Genomic DNA, 21,132 nt, shown 5'->3' with positions numbered 1-21,132 from the left:
TATGTCCAATGACACCATGTAGTCCCCAGGTTCCAGCGCCAGAATGATGGACCGTAGGGTCTCCATCCGAAACTTCGGGCCCCGCAAAGACTTGTTGAGTGCTTTGAGGTTGAGAATCGGACGATATGACCCATTGGGTTTCTGTACCAAAAATAGATTTGAATAGAAACCCTGGCCCCTCTGGGAGAATGGAACAGGCACTATAAATCCAGCCTGAAGCATAGTGTGCAATACCTTCCGCAGCTCCGTAGCCTTTTTCCGGTCTGATGGTAGACCCGTGGTGAAGAATCGAGCCGGGGGTCTGTGCCGGAAGGAGAGGGCGTACCCGTGGGAGACCACCTCCAGAACCCAAGTGTCTGTCTTAGTGAACGACCAACACCGGGAGAACTGCAGCAGGCGGCCTCCCACCCTGGGATCCCCCAAAGGGAGGCCCGGACCGTCAGGCCGCAGGCTTGTCATCTGGCTTGGGGGCCGGACGTCTGGTACTCCATGCCTGTTTCCAGGGCTTGACCGATTTCTTAGGGCAAGCCTGTCGAGGAAACGACTGTGGTTTGGGCCTGCCCTGGGCCCTAGATGACCGAAAGGACGATGGTCCAGAACCAGTAGGAGCAGCGGCCGACGGGAGACAAGCAGATTTGGCTGCCGCCAGCGTGGCCACAATCTTAACCAGATCCGGACCGAAGAGAACTTCTCCGGTAAACGGCAACGCTTCCAGACCTTTCTTGGAATCTGCGTCCGCCTTCCAGGATCGCAGCCACAAGGTGCGACGAGCAGCTACCGCTGCTGAAGAAATTCTAGACACCAGAGTACTAATGTCTAGAGCCGCCTCGTTGATGTAGGTGGCCGAATCACGGAGATTGCCAATCAACTCCGCCTGTTCGGCCGGACAGTCGGATTCAAAAGAAGCCTCTAATGAATCCGCCCAGCGCTCCATCGCTCTGGCAACCCAGCAAATGGCCATAGCCGGCTGTGCTGCCCCCCCTGCAAGGGAATAAGCGGACTTCAGGCAGATTTCTACCTTGCGGTCCGTAGCATCTTTAAGGGAGGACATGGATGGCATCGGCAATGTTGCACTACGGACAAGACGGGTCACGTGAGAATCCACCTGTGGAGGGGATTCCCACTTAGCAAAATAATTATCCGCGAACGGATAAGCCACCGCCAGGCGTCTCTGCGGCTGGTATCTTTTGCCAGGTTGTTTCCACGCCTCCTCTAAATGGTCCACCAACTGACCCGAAAGAGGAAAGACTGTGGCATCGCCCTTCACATCTTTGAAAAAGGCATACTTAGACTTAGCCGCTGGGGGAACTTCGTCCTCAATCACCAAGGCTGTGCGGACCGCCCGAATAAGTCCAGGAATATATACTTTGGACTTAGCATCAGCGTCCTTAGTATGGAGAGGTTCCTGATCGTAAGGATCCAGAATCTCCCCATCATCAGACGTCCCTTCGTCATCCTCATAAGGAGCGGACAGAGACGCCACCGGCCTTTTATGAGGCCGCATCACAGACTCCCCTTGCAACACATCCGACAAGTGCTGTACAGAACTCGTCAGGGAGTTAACCCACGCTGGCTCCTGAGAACCCGGGAGCGGGGAAATAGGGAGACTGTGGGGTACCACCAATTGTCGTGGGAACCCCTGCATGGGTGACGACACCACAGACTGCTGGGACAAACCCATCGGAGTAAACGCAGGCTGCGGAGCTAACTGGCCCACTAAAGCTGTTAACGCCTGAGCGAAACAAGCCCAGGGCGGCTCCTGTACCGGTGCTGTAACCGTAATAGGCCGCGCCATGGACAAACACTGCCGGCAAAGGCCCTCCGCGCTACCCTCCCCCTCCACTAATGGTACTTTGCACGTGGTACACTGTAGCCGGAGGGAAAAATCACTTTCAGACATGATGGCACCACGTATGTGACCTCTCTCACCAATTAAGTATTAAATAGGCGAGAGACCACCCTGCAGCACCGCACTGCAAGAGCTTTAGCAGAAAGAACAGGGACAGTAATAAAGCTGACAGTTTTGAGAAGATAAAGTTACAGGCATCAGCGCTAGAACAGTCACATACAATGCAGAGAAATAACAATTCCTGCACTAACAGCGCTGATCACTCAACTACACAGACACAGGGCCTGGTAGGACACAGCGCTGCATACACAGACCTGAGCCACAGCGGAGGAGAGGTATGCGGGGGGACCCAGACCACGATGCTTCCTTCCAGGCTTCCAGCAGCGTTCACCATGCGTTGCAGAGAAGATGGCCGCCGAGGAGCAGAGAGAAGCTGGCCTGGGGGAGGAGCGCTGACACAGGACCAGTCAGCACAGTGCAGAGAGGGCTGTGTGCAGCGGGGGAGGCGCCGGCTGTGAGACAGGGAAGGCGCGCTCCCCTGGCATGCATTTAACCCCTGGGACGCCGCAGCGCTACCGCTCTGCTGCGGTCCGCTGTCCCAGGGGGTAGTGGAAAGCGTAGGTTCAGTACCTGGCTCCACGCTGCAGTCAGTCCCCAGGGAGCCCCCTGCCTGGGGACTTAGGACCATGTGACCAGCGGGGACCCACCGCGGGACCCCGCTGCTTACCTTTGTCCCCCTTGGATCCGGCCATGGCCTGGAACATCTGGGGTCACCGCTAGCTGTGACCCCAGATGCTCACCAGCATCCCCGGATTGGTACCGGCGTTCTGGTACCGGCGGGGGTGTAGGGAAGACAGCATGGACGTCAGGACTGACTGTCCATGCTGTACATCCAGATGTGCAGCCACAGCTGCACTGAAGAAGCTTCAGGGGCTCTTCTAGCCCCCACTCCGACAGGTGCACCCGACGCCGGCCGGGCACCAAACTAAACTGAGGTGCCTTGGCCCGGGGGCGGGGTATAGGAGGGGGACCTAGTGCATCCTGGGAGGCTGAAAGCTTAACTCTTTGGTGCCCTGCGACTGACGTCACACCTATACCCCAAGGTATCCTGTGGAACCCTATGGACCCTGAAGTAGAAGAAAAAAAAAAAAAATATATAATATATATATATATATATATATATATATATATATATATATATATATATATATATATATATACATACACACACACACACAAAATGGCCCTTGGCAGAAGAAAAAAGGTTCCCCACCCCTGCTGTAGGAGGTGACCCTCACCGTTCGCACTATGAAACAAAAGCTTTCCAAATACAGTTGTAATGTTTCGAAGGAACCTCCTTCCGGGCTCGAAGTATAGTAGGGATTGCCCTGGATGGGATCCCTTTACGTCTTAAGATGGGCCTTTCAACAGCCACGCCGTCAAATGTAGCCGCTTTAAGTCTGGATAGACTAAAGGACCCTGTAGTAAGAGATCTTCTCTAAGGAGGTAGGAGCCACGGATCGTAGATCAGTAGTTGAAGGTTGGAATAGCAAGCTCTGCGAAGCCAATGCGGAGCCACTAATAAAACCTTGGCCCTCTCCCTTTTGATGAGTTGTAGAATCCGAGGGAGAAGAGGAAACGGTGGGAACAGATAGACAAATTGGAACTGCCATGGCGTTGACAGTGCGTCCCACTGCCACCAGGTCTCTTGTCCAAGAGCAGTAGAGAGGCAGTTGATGATTTTGCTTGGATGCCATGAGGTTGACCTGCGGAAGACCCCACCGTTGGACAAGCTGTTGAAAAACCGGATGATGTAGCGCCCATTCCCCTGAGTGCACGTCCTGCCGGCTGAGGTAGTCTGCCTCCCAATTTGACACCCGGAATGAAGATTGACGAAATTGCCACTGTGAACTTAAACCGCCCAGATTAGAATTCGGCTTACTTTCATAGCCGCCCGACTTCTTGCACAGTCTTGTCTGTTTATGTATGCCACTGTCGTGGCGTTGTCAGACTGGACCTTGAGTGCTCGGTCTCGCAGCAGGTGATCTGCTGTCTGAAGACTGCTGATAAACATATTGAAATTAAGGGCAGACTCTTCCTGTAATGTCCAGCGGCCTAGGTGGTGTTCCCGAATCACTGCACCACAGCCTCTCAGACTCGCGTCTGTTGTGAGGAAAGTCCAATCCCACACTCCGAATCACTTTCCCTCCATTAGGTGTGCAGAATTCAAACCCCAAAGAAGGGATATCAGCGTTCTGGGACTTAACCTTACACGTTAGTGAAGGAAAAGATGGGATCCTGTCCATTGTGAGAGTTGGTCTATCTGAAACGTCCTGGAGTGAAAATGTCCGTAAGGAATGGCCTCGAATGCCGCAACCATCTTCCTCAGAAGACTAATGCAGACATGCACAGATACCTGACAATGTCGAAGGACCGTCCCCGCCAGCTCCTAGCAGTGCTAAAAGACGCTAGGCATAGAAGTAACCTTACTGTCTGCCTTAAATTGCTCTCCTGACCAGCCTAAACCTCACTGTTTACTTACAGTTTAGGTCAGGCTAACAGTTTCATGCAGTACCTTTGCTTAATGCAGCAGTCAGTGTCCCTCCATGTAATGGCCGCCAGCACACTTCAATCTATAGGCGCGCTGTGCGAGGGAGACCTCACACACAGTATATGCCGCTTGGCTGCCCCGCTACTCGGAGCAACCTGCTGCTGTAAATAACACCTTTTAGGGAATACTCACTCCGCTGCCGGTGTGAATAATGGTGGACCTATATGCGCGCTGCAAGCATCGGCATGCGGAACCCCCTTTAAGAGACAGTGGTCTCTGTAGTCGTGGCCCCAGGCGAACTGCAAGCGGGTCCCCCCAGCAGCTCCAACGAAGTTGACAGGCAGCGCAGCCCGTCTGTTCCTCATATGTATTCTTCTTTACTTCAGCGCAGCAGGGATCTTACTAAGCTAAATCAAAGACCCTGAGGAGAAGTGTAAAAACACTACCAGCTCCCCTCAGGCACAAACTTAAGTATCCACTAATAGACGGAGAAACGAGAGCATGATTACGACATTGTAATCGTGCTGTCATTTCTCCGTCTGTGATGTGCCTACACTGAATGTTCAGTCGTTCAGTGTAGGCACATCAATCATCCCCGAGCATACTGAACCTGACGTGATCATCGGGTTGACCAGCATGTACGGGCGATGATAGATGTCGGAAACGACCAGGGGTCGCGTTCATCACTGGTCGTTACCGACATAAATGTGCCCGATGGATGCACGATTTACACGCGATTGAACAATGTCGTTATTGTTCAATTGCCTGCAAATCTCGCTAAGTGGATACGCACCTCAAGACTGGGCTTGTAGGCATGTATAGAGGGGGAGGAGCTAATCACACTTCTAAAATTTAAAGTGCCAGCTCCCACTTAGCACAAGTCTATACCCCAGTCTTGAAGCCTCCAGTGTCACCTAGTGGATGAAGGAGAAATCATGATTACATGTACAACTGATTAATTCGTGTGTTCTTGTTGCCACAGACCAGCTGCTTAGATACTACAAGGTAAATGTCAAGGCTTTGGTGGCAGTAACATTTGATTAAACCTTCACCAATGGAAGTACAGATACTCCTCACTTAGCAACCTACCTGTTTAGCGACCGGACTTACGACTCCTACACGCTTACTGTGACTTGCAGTGATAAAAAAAAAAAAAAAAAAACTGCCACAAGAGGGGGCCCTGGCTGTGGCCCGGGACACACGGGACACCTTGCCTCCCATGAGGGAAAGGAAGGTGAGGATGAGGCACTCTATCGGAGGAGGAGGTGGGGCACACACAGGCACATGTCACCCTCAGCCTGTGTCCTGATGCTTCCCGGCCACTATACATCCTCACTTAACAACCGATTCGTTTAACGACCGAGTCATAGGAACGGAACTTGGTCATTAAGTGACAAATGTCTCTACTCCAGTTTGTCTGATCTCAAATAGGACAGAAACTACTACCCCTCTTACATCGGTCACATACAACTATAGCAACAAGAATATGCATGCTGTACATATGCACTTTTATTCACACATGTATAATATTTTTATACACTATTCACAGACTTCTTACTCTATCATTCACATGTACAGTATCCCAAGCCCTAGGACGTCAGTAATAACCATGTACAAAATGTTCTTTGTGCATTATGGGCCAATTAACACATGTGCCCTAGAGAAGCAGTTTTATATTTTTTTAATTAACTTACACTAAATTGGTTACTTGAACTCATCAAATTCTAATTACCCAATACAACAAAGCATATGAATGGACTGCTTAGGTTTCTTGTATTAAGAGAACTTCCTAAAGAGGGTAAATTAATGCCTTTTACTCAACATGATATCTCAATTTCATAAGGATACCATTAATATTAGTAGTTTATAGACTTAAATACAGTAAACTATGCTGTATGCATTTACTTAATGGAATTTTGCATATAACATTTATGCAAACAATGGGGGGGGGGATATTAGTAAATTCAGGGGGAGTTTGGGAGCGCAAACTAGCAACTTAAATATTTTTACTATCTCACAACTTAATTGTAAACAGCCATTCCCGGTAATTTAGGCTAGTGTTCTCCCCAGGCTGTTTTTTGCGGGTGCACCACCCGGGAAGAAACAGCCTACCACCCGGCACTTTGGGAGCCTGCAAGATGGGATAATATCTGGGAGCTGTATAAAAAGGACCAGATCCTACAGACTTTGCAGGTTTTTCATAATCAGACGACTGGGCCTCTAATAAGAAGGAGAATTAATATATAAAATGTTATTTAAAATCATTATAAGGTCAGGGTTTAAACATTTTATTATTGCGAAGGCCCCCACCTGGCTACTTCTTGATGCCACCAATTTTTCTGGGGAGAACACTGTAGGCAATATCGCGCGTTCATTCTACACACCGGGCACTTATGGTAGAGCCGACGTCCCCTCTTCTATGGAGCACGAGGGAAAACTTGCAATGCCAGAAGGAGGGGATGTGCCATTACAGAAAGGCACAGAACATCAATATCGTTAACTGAATTCCCCTCAGTGACTGAAGCATTGACTCAAAGGCTTACTATATAAATTAAATTTGCCACAATTGGTTTCTCCTTAAGGCAGGGCTTGACAAATTTTTCTAAAATCTAGGAGCCAGGATGAAATTGTAGGAGCCAAACCACCATCCCCCCATAAAAAGAGGAGCACAGCTCTGTGTGTTATACACACTATACTAGTCCACAAAATGGTCACAGTTGAATGGATACAGTAAAATGGAGGCCCACACTACCGCTCTGCACAGCTCCGCTGCTCCACCCCCCCCACTGCTCTGCGCTGCTCCACCCCCCCCCCTTCCAGTAATAACGGACCACATTTCACATAAAATAACGGGTGCCAGAAAGTACAACAAAACCCCCCTCGTGGTCACTCCATAGACCCTACTACCGGAGAGCTCTATACAGCCGGAGATAGGAGACAGTAGACATCTGGGACATACAGGAGGATCAGCATAGACTGGGACAGGCAGCATGGATCAGAGCAGGCCAGGATGGAGAGGTGTCAGTGCAGGACGGACACAGGCACAGCAGTCACCGCAGGCGACACTCAGCACATGCACACCAGTGCATGATATGAACACCGCAATAATATAGGCACGAATTTCCGCCGTAGCTGATGAGGATCTGCTTCCTCCCTCACTGCCAAATCTTGTAGCCATGGCGACCTGGCCCCCGGGATTTGTCGAGCCCTGTCCTTAAGGGGCCTATATATTAATAATCGCAGAACTGCCTTGATTATTAAGGCTCAGTATAAGTGATTATTTTAATTTTTTATGAAAATCCCCACTATGTAGACAGAGAATCTCACAGGGACAGGGCCAGGTCTATAACTGAGTTTCCCCGAGTTATAGCCCTGACATTTTGTTTAAGTCTTTCACATTTGTGAAAGACTTCTCTCATGTGGAACCTGACACTGTATGCGCGCACAGAGTTTAAATTTTCACCACCGGCCAGAGGCTGTGAGGGAGAGATCGGAAGATCCATCTCCTGGCTGTAAGTGCGATAGGCCTAAAGCAGTTTACACCATCTGAAGGCGACAAATTACTGGGGCCAAACACCAAAAACTTTGCTGTTTGGTACATAGGGGTCACAACTTAGTCCCCATTTATAATAATGGGGAATACGATCTGCAATGCTAATTAGCACTCTGCCAGAGATTTCTGTGAAATCTACTGCTATGTGCTATTAGTACATAACATGATGGCGAAAATGCAGTTACTGCATAGTTTTATGGAAAAAAGCTTAATACAGAGTCTAGGGTAAGGAAAGGGAAGATACAACAATCTTAAGGGACTTCTACTATAAAACAATGTATAGTAGCTTGTACTTAATGTAATATGTACAGGACTTTAATATGCAAAATGCTTGGGTTGCGGAGTCCAGTCATTAATATACTGTAGCCCCTTCTCATTAAATTACGTAGCAGTGCTCCTCAGTGACCACAGGAAGATTTGCTCGCTAACCATATGTGCATGTACAGCAGGACTACAAAAAACAAGTTTTCAATCTGTTACTTCGAATCTATCTGGTGACACTGCTCACCATTAAACAAAAGAGTCAGGTAGTTATCACTTAATTTGGACTAATTCTTTATAAAAGTTCCTCCCCTATACCTTTCTCCTTAGGAAAGAGTCATATTAAGAGTTCATTTCTGCTCACACCCTCCTGAGGAGGTGAGCAGAAATGTGTGAAAAGTCCGTGGTTTGGGCAGGTTTAGCAGTTTCATGCGGCTAAACCTGGTTTAATCGGGTGCAACAAGTGCAATAATTAATGGCCACCTACAAACAATTGAATTGCACCATAGGGCACCCATTAAATACCTTGACTTAAAATAACTGAATTGCCCACTTGAAGGAACAGGAAATTAAATAAAACAAACAAGTGGGAACAGAGTGTCCAACAGATTTAACGTTAAGTACCAAAAATCTTAGTTTCACTGCTCACCATGAGTATGTTCCAAATTCACTGCTAAGGGAAGGCTATGTTCAGCTAAAACTGAACCAAAAACTTTCCATCCACAGCAAGGATCCTCTGAAGTCTTATTATTATTATAAGTCTGAAAATAGAATTTTGTAAATGCGTAGATCTACAACCACACTGTTGACCAACACATCTGGCTATAATGTGTTTTCGTGCCAGTCATCCTCTTTTCTGTGCATTGTATAGAACAAACGAGGGAAAAATTTAATTGGTCATCAATGCAATGTGCTGTTCTACAATGGTACACCACATCCCGCCGGTATCGCAAATTTCCCCTTGCTACAAGGGAAAGGAAAATTTGTAGTGTCTGCACTACCGCAATTGGTCGATACGCATGCTTCTGGGCATCGGCGGTATATTGCGCAAATGTAATCTGTGATCTAAAGATCCTGTTTTGAGGCCTTCTTTTCTCTGCAAATATATATATTTAAAGCTCTAACCACATCCAGCAAGACCAGCTGATCCTGCCTTGTACAAGCTTCTGCCGTATTAAACACTAATAACAATCACCTAGATTAGATAGAAATTAGATACAATCTTTAGTTGGAAAGAAGGGCTAGTCCTTAATACTGCCCTATAATCATGGAACACCAATAATGGGGAATTTTGAGACTCTTCTAACCTGAAGCGATTAACTACCTTCCAGGGGGGAGTTTCAATTCAGTGTGATGCTGAAGAGCCCAGGAAGGAGTTCCAGGAGCTATTCAATTTACTGCACTGTTAGCCCAACTAAAGGATTTCTTCTAGTCACACCCTCCTGAGAGTGCAAACAGAAATCAGATTAACGTGCCGACCGAGATGGTGTTTTTCAGCTTAGTGCGGCGCTAACATCGCAACCAGCATTTCAGAAAATGCTGGTTAGCGTGTCTAAACACCAGGCTAAAGCCCCGCTAACCAGCATCTCCCAACTAAGTGCCGGCTGCAGGGGAAAACTGAATAGCTCCAGGAAATCCTTCCCGGCGCTATTCACATCACGTTCAATTGGCTTGCCCCCACGTGACTAGCCACATATCCACTGACTACAATGGATCAAATGGAGGAAGTGGGGAGAGCTGTAAGAAACAGGCTGAGATCCCATGGCTCAAATGGAAGAAAATATTGTGGCTGCATACGTGTAACTCCACATAAAAAGGTTTATACGTCCATCAGTGATATCAGCCTATTTATTTTGGTAAAACACAACGCAAAACTTTAACCAGGGCTGTGGAGTCAGAAGAACTATACAGACTCCTGCTTCAAGATAAAAATGTATCATCTATATAATAAGCGAGAAAGAGTGTTTATCCTTTGCACAGCCAGAGTTTTGGACCGAGCTCCACCCAATTTGGCAGGGTGCTGTACTTTGACCAGGACTAGGTCTTTGCCTAGGTTTGAATTTAGTCAGGGCCACATGCTGTCAATCCCTAAAAATGGGGAAACTTCAATTACACAGGTATTGGGGCTGGTTCAAGTGGAAATTGTCAGTCTGCCAAAATACCTGTGTGAATGCTACAAATGTATCTTTTTAAAATCAGTCTGAGCAAGTGTCAAACTCATGCAAGTTCATATCAAATCCAGAGTTATGCTGCGCATCCACTACCCGATTACATAGAGCGATTGCATGATTACGACATCGTAACCGTGCAATCGTTCAGTAATCGGGCACACATCAGGGATGTAAATGTCGGAAACGACCAGTTATGCGCGCTGCCGCTGGTCGTTTCCGACATCATCGCCCGAACATGCTGGGCATGTTAGGGGATGACTGATGTGCCTACATTGAATGACTGATCCTTCAGTGTAGGCACAGTACCAGACATAGAAACGACTGCACGATTACAATGTTGTAATCGTGCAGTCGTTTCTATGTCTGCTAGTGGATGTGACCCATTAGTCCTTTTTAAAATTACCATATTAGTCAGTCCTCTGTGGGGCGGTTCAATTCAGCGTGAAATGAAAAGTGCCGGGAGGCAGTTCCTGGAGCTATTCGATTAAGTGCAATGTTGACTCGGACGCAGTTTCTTGCAACCTGGGTGTTTATTCTGAGAATGCTGGTTCGCTCGACTAAAGTGCTGGCAGCGAGGCTGTTAGCGCTGCGCCAAGCTAGAAATCAGCCTCAAGGCCGGCACTTTAGTCAGCTTTCTCCTCAGGATGGTGCAAGGAGAAATCATTAGTCTGACTAAACAGCGCTCTGAATTCACGCTGAATTGAATCGCCCCGTGTTTGCATGTAAGGGCGTAACTAGAATTTTGGGGGCCACATAGTAAGATCTTAAAAGGGCGCCCTGGATTTGTGGCCAAGTTGCCAGCTAAATACAGCTGTCACACAGAAAGGCAGTGCAGACACAGATGAATTTGAAACCGGTCTCGAACCAATCGGAGATTGCAGACCGACAGCCAGTCAGGAGCCACTCTGGACCAGCGGGCCCACCGTGTGTGCAACTGGGTGCAGGAGTAGCGGTGGGCCATAGAGGCAGCTCGGGCACCATAGCAGCTGCACCAATTGCAGCCACGGTAGTTATGCCACTGTTTGCATGCATGTTAGCAAACAGTGGGGTCCTTTTCAGGATCAACAAATTAGGTCATAGGCAAGAAGAATGTAAACAAAAGATGCAGGTATACTTCAGGGTCCAGTCTTCAAACCAGGCAACGACGGGTATCCCAGCAACTGCACTAACACATGTACAGGAAATAGGAGGAGTAGTAATGATGGCCTGATTTTTTTGCTTGCAGTGAAATATCAGTCAGCTCTATTTTTACACTGCATTTTACAGTTCGACTAATCTACACCTTCATAACAACTTTACATTATACTGAGCTTTATTCATTTTCCCCTTGCAATGCAGATTGGTTTTTCCAGGAGCAAATTGCACCCAATTTACCTCAACTCTAAAGCTAGGTACACACATGTACAATCTTCGGGCCGTTCTTTCAATTCCCAACCCATTCATGCGATATCTTAAGATTGTGTACGCACCTCATGTTCTTTCGGAAGGATCAGGTTTTATGTACAGTTTAATTTTCATCTGATTCTATAGTACAATATTGGCCAAAAAGTGTAGCGTGTATGTACTTTAGGTCACTCTGTTCGATTCTTACGCCCAAACTTAGTCAGCAGCAGACCTGTCTCTTTTTGGCTGATATTTGAGACAGATGTGGGTCGAAGATAGTTAGACTGTATAGGTATGTATGTGCTTATCAGCACTATGATCGGAACTTTCAAACGCAAGTGAAATCGAAAGTAAAATCGCATTGAAAGTGTCTGTACAGGAGTGTACCCAGCTTTAATCAGCTTCAATGTTGTTACAGATGAGGATTAGCAGCATCATGCATTATTTACTGGAGACTACATGACAGTGACAGCATGTATTTTGCTATACAACATGGGGAAAGACTATAGACACAATGGGCACGATTCTATCCTACACGATGTGAATAGCGCACGATTCTATTCTACACGATGTGAATAGCGCCAGGAATCAGCTCCCGGAGCTATTCAATACACCGCGCAGCTAACCCCGACTCCCGGCGCGAGGCTGTTTTCTGCCCTTCGCGCCTGGAAAACAGCATCGCGCCGGCAAGTTAGGTCAGGGATTGCCCGTCCTCGTGCCTAAAAACCCTGTTTAAGGCGCGAGAACGAGCCTTCCCCGACCTAACATCGCGATGGATTGAATAGCTCCGGAAGCTATCTACCGGCGCTATTTACATCGCGCTCAATTGAAATCGAGCCCAATGGGCGGTATTCAATTGTTGGCGCCGGCAGCTGACCCCCTTCGTGCCCGACAGCTTTTAAATCAATGCTCCTGTCAGGCACAAACAGCTGCTGGCGCCGGCATTTCAGCTCGCGAGCTGAAATGCACGAAAAGTGGCCCATTTGGGTGCCCAAACTGAACTTTTCGCTTTTTCAAACACAGTGTAATAGGTGGAAAAAGGCATCCCAGTCAAAAATCCCAAGGTATTGACCTAGCATCTACTACCGCTACCAAAGGGTCCAGGGAACTGAAACAAAAAAAAAAAAAAAAAAAACACACATTTGATTGTGTAGGATGCCATCAGATCCATATCTAGAAGTCCCCACTTTTCCTGAAAACCTCTGAAAAACAATCTACCTAGAGAATAGTATGTCAACTTCATAATCAGCTTACCAATTTTGTATTCCTAGAAAGATTACCACCAAAATTGTTGGCATCTGAGCCCTTGACAGAATCCTGAAGGTCACTCTTCTAGCAAGGGCACTCCTTGTGCTCCCTGAAAATGTATTAAGGTCACCAAGTGTTCCCACTAGCTCGTTTTAGTGGGGTGCCGCGCCCTGCCAGATTTAAAAAACTGCAAAATGCGCCCTGCCCTTTTAGCGGCACAACACTAAAACAGCATGCCCTGTGCCTTCCCCACCTGCGGGCTGCTGTATCTTGAGGATGGGAAAAGTTGCAGTGACCAATACGCTGTGCGCTTGCACACGGCATCTGATCACCGTGAAGGGGGCGTTTGGGGGAAGCCCCGCACCTCCGCAAATGCTGGGCATGCACCCAAGTGTGACAAATTGGAGGTATCCCAAGGACACACCCCTCTCCACCACACCCCTTTTTTGGCGCGGACATAGACTCCCTGCCGGCACCCACAGCAGGACGCCCGCACTCTAGCGGAAACATTACGCCAATGCTGTAGACTGGTCAGATAGTATCTGGAACAATCTTCGCCTTCACTCTGTCTCTTCTGAGCAGAGCTCTTTCTACTGCTGGCTCCATGGCTGCACGCGAGCTCTCACGATGCTTGAGAGATCTCAAGCATGCCCAGTGGAGCCAGCTAGGAGGTGCTGTGGGCTCTGGAGGGGATCGCCGGAAGAGGGAGTTTCCACTCACTCAGACAAGAGGTTTATACATCTCGTCGTTACAGTTTCTGCGCTTCGCACCGGTAGAGTCAAAGCAGGAAGTGTTAGAGCAGCACGATGTGTGCCGCTATAATACATCACCCCCCCCCCCACCCTAGTGGCTTCTGTGTTTGCACCAGGTATTCAGTTGGTGGGCAGTTTACAATAGCTCCTTCCAACTCTGCCCTTCAGTGTCTCCTGGTCCATTGATCTATTATTCCTGTTTTTTTATGCTAAGAGCACTAGAGGCAGTTGCAGCTCAAAGAATTGTAGAAGCCATGTAAGTTATCCTGGGACGGGTAAAGTGAAGCCAAAATATCAGCAAATCTATACTGATGGGGCCTAGATCTTCTAAATACATATATCCCGGTTCCAGCCAGCAGGCAGATTTTCGAGTTACCATGGTGAACGAAACTTGTCAAACCCCGAGTTAGTTTTATGTAAAGGGACCATAGTGCCTATTAGCACAAGTTCCACACCAGGCTAAAAAGTAAAAGCTCCTCCTAACATTGCTGCCTTGCCCTCTCTTTATTTGCCTCGACACTGACCCAGCCAAACCCTATCACACCAGCAGACAGGTCATGATCTTCCACAAAACTAGGTTTCAGCTTGCATGTCTCCTGAATTACCACTGTTAATATGGTAAATCCCTGATGTTCTACACGTTATAGCAGTGTTTCCTATACTATCTTCAAGGCACTCTCAAGCTGGCCACAAATCTAAAGATTATCTGTCCAACCAGCCAACTAGTTGATTGGTTGGAATGAAAATCTGGTAAGGTATGAAAGCAAATGACAATCAGCAATTTGCTCCCAAATGCCGGAAAATGGACAAAAACTGTTGTCTGAACGACCATTTTCATCTGTTTTCTGGCATTTAGGAGCAAATTGCTGATCATTTACTCCCATACATTACCAGATTTTCATTCCAACCAATCAACTAGTTGGCTGGTTAGACAGATAATCTTTAGATGTGTAGCCAGCTTAAGAGTCCAGGTTTTCAGGAAATCCATACTTAAGCACAAGTGACAATTAGTACCTCAGTCAGTTTTATACTATGCACAAGCATGGATATTCTTAAAACCTGGACTTTTAGGGTGCCTTAAGGACAGAGTTTGAAAACCCCTGTGTTATAGCATCATACAATTCACAGAAAGTACAAGTTCTTACACTATCCAAACACTTAAAGGACTGGAACTTGTTACATACTCCCCTCCAGTACAGTACAGAAAATCAGGAAACAGTCCATTTACCAATAACATGAAACCTAGAGCCAGCTCGCCCAAGATTGTGCTTATAAGAATTCACTGTATATATTTTAATATACCTGAAAATTAGTTATTTGCTATACAGGAGGGCCCATTTAATTAACAAATCTGGACTAAAAAGGTGGAGTTGTCCTTTTAATACTCTTTTAACCTGCATAAGAATCACTTGATGCATGCTAAATTTTCAGATGAGAGAATATATATTGATATAATGGTAGCTATGATCTTCTAACTATCTGCTCTTGCAGAGGCCATAAATGCAGAAATTATCAGCCAAAGGGGGAGATGTACCAAGCCTTCTAAAGAGTGGAGAAGAGGTCTGGTGTAGAAGTTGCACGTAGTACCCAATCAGCTTCTATCATTTTATAGACTGTACTAAATGCCAGTTAGAAGATAATTGGTTGCTATGGGCAACTTCTAAACTCTTTAGAGGGCTTGATACATCTCCCCCAAACCACAGATTTGATTTTCAAGAGTGAGTTTCTGACCAAACATACAGCAAACGTGGCCAGCTTAAATCCACATAGAAACACTAGAATGCCAGTTTGTAACAATTGAAAAGACACATGCAAATGACTTTAGTATGTGTTTCTACTAGCACTTTAGAGCACACTATGGGCTTATGGGAGAGTTTACATTTTGTAAACAGAATTTAGTAGTATTGCAAAAATACACCCTACTCCCAAAAAATTTAGTTTCAAAGAAATAGAGGAATTCGATTTCTGTCGGGCGCCTGCCGCTCCCACCTAAAGTGATGAACTACATTCAATTGTTTTTGTCACAGAGTGGTGAGGGCGTTCATATTTCATCTTGCACCCCCTGTGGTGGTGAGCAGAAAACTGCCCAGTCCGGCTTTAGGCAGTGCACTCAGAAGTTTACACATGTTTAGCCCCTATTGGCTAATCGTGGTGTATTTGGGCGCCACATATGCGATAAGTATTAGACGCTCACAGCTCACGCCAAGCGGCAACAATTAAATATCGGCTGTCACTTTATAAGTGAAGTAATATGGCAGTTTATGTTTACACCTTTAGGAATGTACAACAAACTTTCAAAGAAATTGCTATGGCAACATGAGTAAGCAAGTGGCTTCCTCAGTAAAAATGAATTCAATTACTGGCAACGTGGCACTGAGCATGTCCGCAATGTTTTAATGTGTACATATCAACCAGTTACTGAACCACTGACATTGCAAGTTTTCATTGGCACCCCTATGGGCCGCAAGGCAAAGCTTGCTATGTGGATAGCCAATATGTGCTGTTCCATCAACCCTCTAAAACACTATGGGGGGGGGGGAATTAAAAGCCATGTTAAATAGCCGCGGGAGGGAGCTCCCAAAGATATTCAATTCAACGCGGTGTTTGAGCGGGCTAAGGATTTCTTCTCACACCCCCCTGGGGATGCGAGGAGAAGTCTGACAAATGTGCTGGGCGCGCCGCTGTTTTACTGCTTAGCATAGCGCCAACAGCCACGCGGCCAGCACTTTAGTCGGAGAATGTCGGTTCTTGCACCTAAACACCCAGGTTGTCGCGAGAACCGTAATTCTCCAACATAACAGCGCGCTGAATTGAATCGTTCCAGGAGCTCCCTCTCGGCGCTATTCAATTCCAGTTGAATAGAATCCCACCCTATGGGGAAGATCAAAGCTTGGAGAGATAAAGTACCAAAACAATCAGCTCCTGTTATTTTACTGTTTGAAAAAATTACAGTTAGGAGCCGATTGGTTGGTACTCTTATTTCTCCAAGCTTTGATAAATCCTCCCCTATATTTCAGTTCACCATCGTAAGTTGCAGCGGTTCTCAAACTTAACCAAAACCTACTTTTTTTATTTATTTATTTTAGCTCATCACATGACACATTAGATAGCGGGAACAGTTACTCCACCTATGTTACTGTGAAGAAATACATAAAATATGCACTGTCTGTAATGCCTGTAGACAATTCTGAGAACCACTCATCCACAGAGGAAACTGTTTTCCCAATTTTAATTCCACTTCTATGAGGTCAGGTTTTAAAAACAAATCTTTCATTAAAGATTCTTCATGGTTTGAAGGTACTTGACTTCTGCTACATTTACATACATTTGTATACTATGCACAGGGAACTCAACAGGAGTTCAGCCCAGCAGTATTAAATGTCAATTCTCACACGTGCAATAGGTTTAAGTCACATATCACACAAATGCATTCAATACGGACACGGAAAATGTTAATGAACGTTAAACATCAGTGTTCATACACATGATGCTTGCCCTGCAACAGTGTTCAGCTGCATGTGTAAAGATCACCCCAAAGTAAAGAGCATTACTTCCTGTGAAATAGCTGGTTCAACAAACTTTGGATTGAAACAGAATACAGGAAAATGGTGCATTTTGGACACAAACATTGCTGCAGGCAGTGAATGAGCAAATCTAGTATGCCAATTCAATATTAAAATAATAGTAATTAAAACAATTAGACAAAATTTGAAACATTCATCTCTCAGATGTATCTGATAATACAACAACTATTTGCAAAAAAATAAAATTGAACTAGCTGATGCATTGTGGACATCTATGAGTTAAAGCCAAAGCATTCCTCATATTGTCTGACTTGTCAGCAAAGTGCTCAGAGTGGTACATGGAACCCAAACTAACAAATAACAGACTTCTGCCAATATTCCAAGATGATAACATTTGCTTGATCTGAAGTAATAAAATTAATTTGGAATACATAGCATTTAAGATAATGTATACATTCAGGTACTACAAAATTTATATCAAATGAAGAAAAAAAAAAAAAAAAAAAAAAAAAAGGTTCCAATTTGGAGAACTGTACTATTAATGTTACCTCATTTCTAGGGACAGAAATGGAAAATACTAGTATGGACTGCCTCAGATGCTTTGTACATTAGAATATGAAAGCCACTCTCAGGCATAACATCACATAACACATGCCTAAGAGCAGGTGTCAAACTTCCTTTGTGTCTGGGTGAGAGGTGGGGGTGGACGGGGACCACAAAAGAACCCAGAAATCACTGTCAGTTATTAAGAAAACCAAGCATAAAAATTACAAAGGTAAATAACGATCTTTATGATATTTAAGCTACAGAATGATGCAACACAGAACTTTCAAAGCATTAGGCAAGCACTGCATTGTAGGAGTGGCATGTAATAAGACAAAGAGTGAGGGCTTATAAACAGAACGACAGATGATGGTACATAGGTGGATGTGGTGCAAGGTACATCCTAGTTAGACAAAACAAATCTGCTTTAAACTAAAATAATTTTACAATTATTACATCTTTAAAATAAAACTAAATTTTCACAGGGTGCTGCTGACTTTAAACAGTATGATAGTGTTAACCGTTTCATTTTCAGAAAGCAAACATTAGTGAATATGCATTTCTGAAGAACACAATAGAAGAAACTAAACAGAAGAAAAGAAACGCAGAACAGCACCTTTGTACAGACACTTCACAAAGAGGGCACGTCACTATGTATGAAAGCATCGTTTTAAAGTCCATGCGACAACCAGGAAGTGTACCTAAACATTCAGCAATATTGTGATTAAAACTAAGAGCAAAGTTCAAATAAAATCAAATCAGCAAACATCAAACATGAAACATATTGAAGATGCAATACAGCAGAGGGAAAAGTATCAAACACAGGATACTATCTATAAACTTAAAAGGAGAACATTTGACAAAGGCAACAAATTATCAAAACATAGCTGTACAAATCAATTAGTTTAATAAAACAATAAGTCAACAAGTGTGTAACAAAGTGGAAAGCAAAAATTTCCCCAAATTGTCTCACTTTAGTCAGTTACATTAATTCTATTCAGGACACTATACATTTATCTGAATTCTCTACAACATATGCAAACACAAATTATGTATTCCAAAATGTGATGCTGTTTTCTACGTTTGCAGAGATGCAATGAAATCATAAGAGGCTAACAGCCATTGCTAAGCTTCTGCTCCCTTACTCCACCCAGTCTCCACTGTCTCTGCACAGCATCCATCTGTGATACCACAAACAAGGTCCAGACAGGGTGGAATTGTTTATTATTCACTTGGAGCAGTATGAGATGCTGCCAATTAGATTAAATACTAGTAAAATCATTCACAATATTTAATTGTAAAGAACAAATTAAATTAAGCTTGGGGGGAAAAAAATTGTCATCCTCCTGAAACATTGTCAACTGATTTACTAAATAAAAATCTTTCCATGTTCTGCACATGGCACAGAACAACAGCATCATCTTCATGAAGAGGTGGCATAGCCAGGGTATAAAACAAGGGTGTGCACACACCTAGGAGTGATTCAGCCATCTCCCACTCCCCGCCTTTGACAATTTCACCTCCAACACATGCAACAGTCTGGAATACTGCAAGTCACCCTGCTACAATAAATGCTTTTACTGGATTATAAGACCACACATGACATGCTGTCAGAAAACGCATACATAAACAAGCACTGCAGAGGACAACCAGTAATGGGTCTTTATGATATGGGTGCAGCCTTTCAACAATCCAATTCAAGCAAGTCCAAGACAAGTCAGGTCCTCTAGCTTTGCCCCTTTGGTTACTGACTTGCAGTTTAGACTAGAGCATCCCCTGGGATGATACTGTAGGTCTGCAGTGGTCCAACATCATCAATCTGTGTATAACCAGATTTGCTTTGTTAAACTAGTTAAGAGGTATGGAGATTTACTACCCTTCATAATTAAAGATTAATCCAAAAATAAAAAATTATAATGCGTATGAATTATGCCTCTTGTGCCTTTATTTTTTTACATCAAAGTCCAAATCCATACTTGAAAGAGAAGAGCTGGAGGACGACCTACCTTATCAAGAAACTGAGTGCTGCAGTTAGTCAGGCAATGTCCCGAAATGCTGCACGCCCGTACACCCCAACCCCTATTACATAAGGCATGATAAATCTATACATACTAATAATCACCATGGATGCATATGACAGCAAAACAGCCTTATGTAAGCTGCACTGGGGCATGGCACTTGCAGCAGCATGGAGGTAACATATGTTACATGAGGAAGAGGTGGCCTGGCCCCCCATATGCTGCAGGCTACTAGGAGGGACACAATGGCCGATGATGATGTGAGGTCACCCGGCTGCATCAGGGGTGCAAGGCTCAGCCCGGGCGTGCACGGGAAGCTGCCATGGGCAGGCTGGGGGTCACAGGCAGGGTGTACCGGCCCAGATCGCAGCCAGTGACCCAGCCAGGCGCTGCCTCGCCCCAGCATCCCCCCCACCCCCAGAGGCAGCCTCCTCCCCAGCAGCCCCCTGCGGTGTGTGAGCAGTAACGGCTGGCCGCCATTTTGAGAGGGAGAGAGAAGATGAAGGAGAAGGCGGCGGCAGCAGCCACATCGCCAGCACCAGGCCTGGTCCCCCGTCCCCTCCCCGCCGCTTCCTCCGTCCTTCACAGGGCACGTCACACCGCACAGCTCGGTACTTACCGGAGGACTCATCCGACGGGCGATGGCCGCTGCAGGGCCGGCAGCTGAGGCTGGGCGGGCACGGCTCCGGCTCACACACACAGAAGGGGGTGGGGGAGCACTGACGCAGGAAAGCCGGTGTGCGGGACTGGTGATGAAGGGCTGGGCGCGGCGAAGCGCGTAATCAGGGCCCTTAGCACGGTGCGTGTTATTCTCCGCAGGCGGTGAGCCCACCTCCTCCTCCACCCTGCTCGGTGTCCCGCGTCCTCCTCTCCGCACCGTCCCTTCCGCCGGGCACTCTGGGCAGCCGCCGCCGCGCTGTCAACGAAACGGGGATCAGCAGCAGCGCGGTGACGTCATATCAACCGCTGAGGGGGGGGGGAGGGAGCGAGCGGCCGGCTGCGGGAGGGAAGAGGGCGGGGCCAACAGGACGCGCAGGCGCGGGAGCAGTTGCCGCTGTCTAGGCGTGGACGGCGGGAGGTGGGCGGAGGGGTGACAATGGCCGGTGACGCAGGAAGGACGGAGAGCGCATGCGCAGTGGTTATGGCTTGTCATGTCACAAGGCTGGGTGGTGCTGCTCAACCTCATCCAGATTCCAGAGCTGTCAACTCAATTGTCATCCACCAGGCAGCAGCAGGTCGACTCGGACACTTCCTTGCTGCTGTGGGGCTCAATCATTCA

The 21,132-nt window shown here is 46.3% G+C and overlaps 1 protein-coding gene across 1 annotated transcript in view; it reads right to left on the bottom strand.

Moving 5' to 3' along the window:
* PAFAH1B1 (platelet activating factor acetylhydrolase 1b regulatory subunit 1) overlaps positions 1-20,850 on the bottom strand; it is a 97,234-nt gene extending 76,384 nt beyond the window's left edge. The window contains exon 1 of the mRNA XM_088449468.1: positions 20,473-20,850. The gene's annotated coding sequence lies outside the window, so the exon portion shown is untranslated. The remainder of the gene's footprint in view (positions 1-20,472) is intronic.
* Positions 20,851-21,132: the final 282 nt, after the last annotated feature.

The sequence above is a fragment of the Taudactylus pleione genome, unplaced genomic scaffold (genome assembly GCF_031769625.1).
Source record: "Taudactylus pleione unplaced genomic scaffold, aTauple2 ptg000485l, whole genome shotgun sequence".
Classification (NCBI taxonomy): domain Eukaryota; kingdom Metazoa; phylum Chordata; class Amphibia; order Anura; family Myobatrachidae; genus Taudactylus; species Taudactylus pleione.
Note: the sequence above shows the minus strand (reverse complement) of the source record. Positions and strands in the feature narration are given on the sequence as shown.